The following is an 8,293-nucleotide window of genomic DNA, read 5'->3' on the forward strand; positions in this document are numbered from 1 at the left end:
CCATAGTTCCCACCAGTCTCCCTCTCACTCCTACTGAATATGAAGCCTCCACTGGACAGATTTTCTTACTTGGTTCCCCTCGCTGCCAACCTAGTAAAATGTAGATCTATTGCTTTACCAACATCTAGAGGATATTCCCCTGTCCCCAACCATAAGTCTTCACTGCTTCTCCAAATTAATTTAAAACATCAAGGAAACAACACATGAGGCCTCCAGGAGGCAATTAATGTGTCTCGTTAGAGCAAGCTGTCTGATGCCACCTACCTGACTGCTTGAGTTGCCTTGCTGACTGTCTCTAGCCTGATCAGAGGCAAAACAAGAAGGGACATTAAACCCAACATGGACCACAGTGCATACAGACATAAGCATGAAGATGAGTGGAGTGAACAGTAGAGACTGTTCCAATGTGTCTTCAGGAACCAGGCATTATGGTTCAATTGTATCTCCCTCCCCACCCCAAAAATATGGGTACACTAGAGTCCTAATCCCCAGTACCTTCATATGTGACCTTATCTAGAGATAGGGTGTCTCTACAGAAGTAATCAAGTGAAAACGTGGTCAAATAAGGTGTCCACAATATGGACAATATGACCATCCCTATGATGCGTGTCCTTATACAAAGGGAAAATTTGGACACAGAGACAGACATGCATAGAAAGAAGATGATATGAACAGTCACAGGGAGAAAGAAGATTACACAAAAAGAAACAGACATCAAAAAAAACTGCAACATATTAACCAAAAAAAACAATTATTTTGTAACACAAGCTTGACATGTACAGCAGCTCAGCAAAACATACGAGACACAGTAAAACTGGACAGTCGGGAGTCCAACCTGAATTATATATTCCATGCAAAAGAATAATGGAGATAAATCTCCACCATTAAATAGTTCCTATCTAGAAATGGTAAAGAGTAATTATCAAATCAAATTAGATGTATCCTATTGGGCAGGGTATAATATGAAGAGTTTGGAAACCAAAATCCACTTAAAAGCTTGTACATTGTAAGAAGCATATATTCCTACGTCAATGCTATAGTTTGATTCCACCAGAAAGTGGGTGGGGGAAAGACAGGAGGAGGGCAGGGGATGTACTTAGACTGCTCATGGGGTGAAGACTTCCTAGAGGGCCCAGAAGACAGCAGCAGGTTGGTTTATAACCGGCCTGGGAATGGGAATCCTTCCAATGGCAATTTAGTGTTTTTTTCTTCCTCTAAATTGCGTGTCACTTCAGTTAGTATCAAAGGTGGGCTGGTAGGAGGTGGGGCAGATAACCCAAGTAATGAATTCAAGTACCTTGGAGAAAATCTTTTACTGTTATTTTACCAGCAAATTATTCTTCACGTTGGAATCTCCTTTGGGAGCCAGAGTCTGTGGAGGAGAGAGGTAAAAATGTACCTCTGCTCTCTATGTGAGTCCCCAGACCACTTTGTGGAAAGGTGCTCTGGGATTACAGTGTGGACTAAGAGTCACAATCCTCAGTGTATTTGTTGGGCAGTGATCTTCATTAGTTTTAGCACCTACACTGGAAGTTGCTTAATCTAACAAGGATGATATTATTGAGTTGTGTCTTAAGACCATTGGCTGCAAAGTATGTTATATGGAAAGTAATTGCTGGCCGGACACAATGGCTCACATCTGTAATCCCAGCACTTTGGGAGGCCAAGATGGGAGGTTCACTTGAGGCCAGGAGTTCAAGACCAGCCTGGGCAACAAAGTAAGACCCCCTTCTCTACAAAAAAATCAAAAAATTAGCCTGGAGTGGTGGTGCACACCTGCAGTCCCAGCTACATGGCTGAAATGTGAGGATCTCCTGAGTCCAGGAGATTGAGGTTGCAGTGAGCCATGATCATACCACTGCACTCCAGCCTGGGATGCAGAGTGAGACCCTGTCTCAAAAAATAAAATAAAATAAAAAACAAAAAAATAAACAAAAAATAAAACACAAAGTTTTGCTAAGCAAATAGCAAACAAAGGAACTCTGATGAATCCTTCCAGTTATTCCTCTTACATGTTCACTTTATGTAAAGGGGTGTATTCACTTTACACAATGTGATACTTACCCCTCTCTCTGTTCTTACCTATTAGGCCCTATATTTGTTTCCTGGGGCTGCTATAACAAATTACCACAAACTTGGTGGCTTAAAGTAACAGAAATGTATTATCTCATGGCTCTGGAAAACAGAAGTACCACATCAAGCTGCTGGCAGAACCCCACTCCTTCCAGGGGCTCTAGGGGAGAATCAATTCCTTGTCTTTTCCAACTTTGGGTGGCTGCAGGTGTCCTTGGCTCGTGGCCACATCACTCCAATCCTTGCCTCCATGTGCACCTTGCCTTCTTCTCTGTATGGGTCTCTATCTAATCTCCCTCCACCTGTCTCATAAGGAAACACACAACTACATTTAGAGTCCCCCTGGATAATCCAATGCAAGTTCTTCTACAGACCCTTATCTGCTCAAGAACCACATCTTCTCAAGACCCTTATCTTCTATCTCAAGACCCACATCTTCTGCTATATAAGGTGATATTCACTCTTTTGCCATATTTACAGGTTCTGAGAGTTAGGAATTGAGTGTAACTTTGGGAGGCCTTTTCTTTTTTCTGCCTAATACAGGTCCAAACCTCTTAGGTTAACTTTTGGAAGCTTACCTTTTAAAGGTCATCAATGTAATGTTTATTTCAACTCTAGTCCCAGACCTCATGCAAAACTGCATTTAAGACTTGAAAGTTTGAGACTTAACTGTTGACTTGAGTCACAGCCCTCCTTTTTTTCCTGTTTGTTTATAATATTTAGCCAGCTGTTTTTTTTCAAAAAGTAAAAATATTGGTTCTCAACCATCTTGAGATCTGATAAGGGTAGTAAGAGAAACCAAGTCTTCAATCCTCATTTGTACTCTTTCTTTTAGATTAGCCAGGGTTCTGGTCAAGGACATAAAAGCACATTTATAAGATGCCTTAGCCTTAGAGAAATTTGTACAAAGCTGTGTATTTTTCTCCTCAATTGCCAGGACTATAACTGAGCTCTACATGTAAGTGTACAGTTTCCATGTTTTCACATACCAAGGGGCTTTAATGTTCACCTATTATTTTTCTCTGAAAACTTATTATTGTACACATTTTTCTCTCTTTTGCTGTTTTTTTGTTGGCCTCAGTCACCCCAATCCTTTTCTTTCTAAAACCACACAGCACCAGAGAACAAACCAAAGAGAAATAAGAACTTCTAAAAGTACTCCGGAAAAAAAAAAAATTAAAATTGATCTTACAGTTTTGCAAAAGGTGATATTTGGAGGAATGATAGTTACTTGATCTAATATTTGAATAAATACCATCTGGCATTGAGCATAATTTCAGATTTGTTACCAAGAAATGAATACATATGTATATTTTTTCTGGTAATTCAGAGAATGTTTTAAATATGATATAGATATGTAAATGTATTTAGAAGTGTCATTCAAGACCAAGAATCATTTGCTACACTTGGAGTGGCAAGGCTTTAGAAAGTCAGTGATGCTCAACCCTAGCTGTATATTAAAATCTTCTCAGAGAGTTTTAAAAAAATACCAGTGCCTGGACTCCACCCCAAAACAATCAAATCAGAATTTCTGGGAGTAGAGGTGTTGTTGTTGCTGTTGTAATTCCAAATCCTGCAGATGATTCTAATCGTGGAGCGTATGTTGGGAATACAGATTCAGTATTCCTTGTACTGATGAGGAAATCAAGACCTACGGAACGAGGTGATCTGCCTACTTTCTGCCTATGGATGTGACCAAGAATACCAAAAGAAAAGGCTGCAAAATAAGCAGCAAGAAATAGTAAATAATTTAAGATAAAATTATTGTAGAGAGGAGCAAGGGAGACTGCCAGCAGCAGCAGAAATGGCTCTCTGGCTGCCAAGGGTGAGGATTGTGAAAATGTAAATCCTGCTTAAATCCTTTATCGCCCGACTGTGTGCATACCAGCAAGCCGGCTTTAGAAAAATATATCTATGAAACTGCTTCCTAAAAGTTTGAGGTTTGCGGGAAGCAGGGCAAGAGAGCAAACTCTGAAATTCCAGAACTGGCTAGTTAAGGAAATAAAAGCTGAGGAATCGCCATAGAAAGTAATTTCACCATGTTAACTATCTTTGTGCTTATTTGTATTGTTTTTAAGTTTTACTGTAATTTGTATATATTCTTATGAGAGTTGGTGAGTTGAAATATTTATCATCTGATGACAATTATTACAAATTTCGTGTCACCATTTTCCATAGTCTTATTGTCATCATTCCTGCAAACAAAAGAAAAAAACTGAAAATTATTTTAAATTGATTAATGGCAATTTTGTTACATGAACTTTTTCCCTTGGATGGAACAAATCACTTGATTATTACACGATTCATATCAAAATAAGCTGTAAATTCTAGTTTATTTTTCTTTTCCCAGGTTTCTCCCCTGGCCCGCTGTTCTCAGGAACTTTCATCCAAGGTTTTGATGTGCTAATTTGCTCATCAGTACCCACTAGCCTTCCTTGGTTTAATTAATAAATATTTCCTGTTGACAAAGGAAGGGGAAACAGAAGTCTAATTCATGAATTTGATCATTGTGTTTCTCCCCACTGTGACCCTCACTTGAAATTGGTCTTGAGTCTTATCAGCCGCTCCATTTTAGGCCTTGTCATTTGCATATCAAATATATCATTGTAAGCAGGCTGCTCACAGCCCTGGCCTGCAGACAGTTACAGAACCAGCTGCCCACTGGAGGGACAGGGAAACACTGTAAACCCACTGTGATTACAGGAGAAGAATGAGAACAGAGGATTGCCCTACGCTCCTCCTCAGAGTCTCTCCTCCAGAAATCCAAGTCTTCTGGTACCCCGTTGTCATACACTTGGCGTACATATTTATTTGCCTACGGAATTTTTAATCTGAGTATTTACTCTTCTGAAATTAGAATGATAACACAAGATGCTCTAAACCTTCAACTTGACTTTCTCATCTTCAAAACTTCACCCAGCCACTAAGGACGCTTTAGCAGATCCTAATAGGGACATAACTCAAAAGCATTATCATTACAGAGAATTAGGATACATCGGAATGATCTGACTTCACTATATTAGCTGACTTCAATATAGCTTCCCTTGAAACCATTTTGTTTTCTCTCAGTTAAGGATAGGCTGACGGTGGCTGCTGACTCAAATTAAGACCCCCCGCCTCCTTTTTTTAAAACTTAGGAAGCTGGTTTACAAAATTACTAGCAGCACTGTAATTCTATTCCCATTCTTCATGTTTGACCTGCCCACATTTTTCAATCCACCCCCTTCCTAGTATTCACCTGTTATTGTTTACATATATATATGTAAGATTGTAAGATTCCTCAGATGTAATATGCAAACCTCTGGCGGGGTGAAAGATGTTTCAAAGATTTTAGAATTGTGTTCCTAAGCTGTTTTATTCATATGACCCACATATCTGAAGAGCGCTTTAGAGATGTGATCTCAGGCACTTGAAAACACAATAACCAACCAAGAGCCAGCCCTAAGGCTGATATCTAGCTTTTTTCTTTTTTCTTCCTTTTTTTTTTTTTTTTTTTGAGACAGAGTCTCACTCTGTTGCCCAGGCTGGAGTGCAGTGGCGTGATCTTGGCTCACTGCAACCTCCACCTCCCAGATTCAAGTGATTCTCTAGCCTCAACCCCCCAAATAGCTAGAACTACAGGTACCCGCCACCACACCTGGCTAATTTTTGTGTTTTTAGTAGAGACAGGGTTTCGCCATATTGGCCAGGTTGGTCTCAAACTCCTGACCTTATGATCCACCTGTCTCGGCCTCCCAAAGTACTGGGATCACAGGCATGAACCACCGCGGCCGGCCTAATGTCTAGCTTTTAAGAGGTCCATGCACAGCCCCAGAAGCAGGAGTAACAGGAAAATAATGCCATGGACTATATTGATTATTTGCTTAGAATTGGCAATATTAGAGTGGAAGGACACATGTCGGTTCTATTCACTGTGCTGAATGAATTAGGCAGGAGTATTAAAAAAAAATACTGTGGTTCTTTATCTCAGGCACTATTATCTAGTGCACTATTATGTGGCGTAGTGGCAAGAGCACTCCATTTGGAGGCTGAAGATCTGAGTTTTATTTCAATTTTGCCACCAATTAAACATCTGCCATTTGAGCAAGTTCCATTCTAGGTGTGGACATCCATTTCTCCATCTGCAATATGAGACACTCAGATTACATGATCATGCATTAAACTGTGAACCTCAGACATGTTACCAAGTGCTCCTCAAAAAAGATTTACGGACCAAGAAGCAGCTTCTCCACTCCTTCTGGAATCTCTGCCTGGTTCAGCCCCCCTGCTTCCACTCCTGCCTCCACCATATCCATCAGGGTGACCCAGAAGTCCTACAAGGAGTCCACCTCTGGCCCCCAGACCTTCAGCAGCCGCTCCTACACAAGTGGGCCCAGTGCCCGCATCAGCTCCTTGAGCTTCTCCTGAGCGGGCATCAGCAGTTTCCAGGGTGGCCTGGGTGGAGGCTATGGTGTGACCAGTGGCATGGGAGGCATCACCACCGTCACAGTCAAACAGAGCCTGCTGAGCCCCCTTAATCTGGAGGTGGTCCCCCACATCCAGGCCATGCACACCCAGGAGAAGGAACAGATCAAGACCCTCAACAAGTTTGCGTCCTTCATCAACAAGGTACAGTTCCTGGAGCAGCAGAACAAGATGCTGGAGACCAAATGGAGCCTCCAGCAGGAGCAGAAGACGGCTCACAGCAACATGCACAACATGTTCTAGAGCTACATCAACAACCTTAGGCGGCAGCTGGAGACTCTGGGCCAGGAGAAGCTGAAGCTGGAGGGGGAGCTTGGCAACATGCAGGGGCTGGTGGGGGACTTCAAGAACAAGTATGAGGATGAGATCAATAAGTGTACAGAGATGGAGAATGAATTTGTCCTCATCAAGAAGGATGTGGATGATGCTTAAACGAACAAGGTAGAGCTGGAGTCTCGCCTGGAAGGGCTGACTGACGAGATCAACTTCCTCAGGCAGCTGTATGAAGAGGAGATCCGGGATCTGCAGTCCCAGATTTCGGACACGTCTGTAGTGCTGTCCATGGACAACAGCCACTCCTTGGACACGGAAAGCATCACCGCTGAGGTCAAGGCGCAGTACCAGGAGATCGCCAACCACAGCCGGGCTGAGGCTGAGAGCATGGACCAGATCAAGTATGAGGAGCTGCAGAGCCTGGCTGGGAAGAACGGGGATCACCTGCGGAGTACAAAGACTGAGATCTCCGAGATGAACCGGAACGTCAGCCGGCCCCAGGCTGCGATTGAGGGCCTCAAAGGCCAGAAGGCTTCCCTGGAGGCCGCCATCGCAAATGCGGAGCAGCGTGGGGAGCTGGCCTTTAAGGAGGCCAACACCAAGGTGTCCGAGCTGGAGGCTGCCCTGCAGCGGGTCAGGCAGGACATGGCGCCGCAGCTGCATGAGTACCAGGAGCTGATGAACGAGCGTCAAGCTGGCCCTGGACATCGAGATCGCCTCCTACAGGAAGCTGCTGGAGGGCGAGGAGAGCCGGCTGGAGTCTGGGATGCAGAACGTGAGTATCCATAGGAAGGACCACTAGCGGCTGTGCAGGTGGTCTGAGCTCAGCCTCACAAGCCCCGGCCTCAGCTACGCCGGCGGCTACAGCTTTGGCTCTGGCGCGGGCTCCACCTCCTTCAGCCGCACCAGCTCCCCGAGGGCCGAGGGCCGTTGTTGTAAGGAAGATGGAGACCCGCAATGGGAAGCTGGTGTCCGGGTCCTCTGACGTCCTGCCCAAGTGAACAGCTGCGGCAGCACCTCCCAGCCTGCCCCTCCTGCGGCTGCCCCAAAGCCCGGGAGGGAGGCCGCTGTGAAGGGGAGCGCAGGGAACGGGAGACCCACCTGAGGCTCAGCCTACCTGCGGGGGAGTTTACTGCCTGGTGACCCCTCTTGCCCGTGCCTCCAGCTACAAAACAATTCAATTGCTTTTCCACCCCGCCCACCCCCACCCCCGCCCCAAAATAAAACCTCAGCTAGCGCGGGGTGGGGTGGGGGGAATAAGAAAGAAAGAAAAAGAAGGAAAGAAGGAAGGAAGGAAGGAAGGAAGGAAAGAAAGAGAGAGAGAGGAGAGGGGAGGGAGGGAGGGAGGGAGGGAAGAAGGAAAGAAGGAAGGAAGGAAGGAAGGAAGGAAAGAAAAGAAAGAAAGAAAGAAAGAAAGAGAGAGAGAGAGGGAGGGAGGGAAGGAAGGAGGGAGGAAGGAAGGAAGGGAGGGAGGGAGGGAGGG

General features: G+C 44.5%; 1 pseudogene; it reads left to right on the top strand.

Moving 5' to 3' along the window:
- Positions 1 to 339: 339 nt before the first annotated feature.
- Positions 340 to 7,811, top strand: LOC115836670 (annotated as a pseudogene).
- Positions 7,812 to 8,293: the final 482 nt, after the last annotated feature.

The sequence above is a fragment of the Nomascus leucogenys genome, chromosome 9 (assembly GCF_006542625.1).
Source record: "Nomascus leucogenys isolate Asia chromosome 9, Asia_NLE_v1, whole genome shotgun sequence".
In the NCBI taxonomy this organism is placed as follows: domain Eukaryota; kingdom Metazoa; phylum Chordata; class Mammalia; order Primates; family Hylobatidae; genus Nomascus; species Nomascus leucogenys.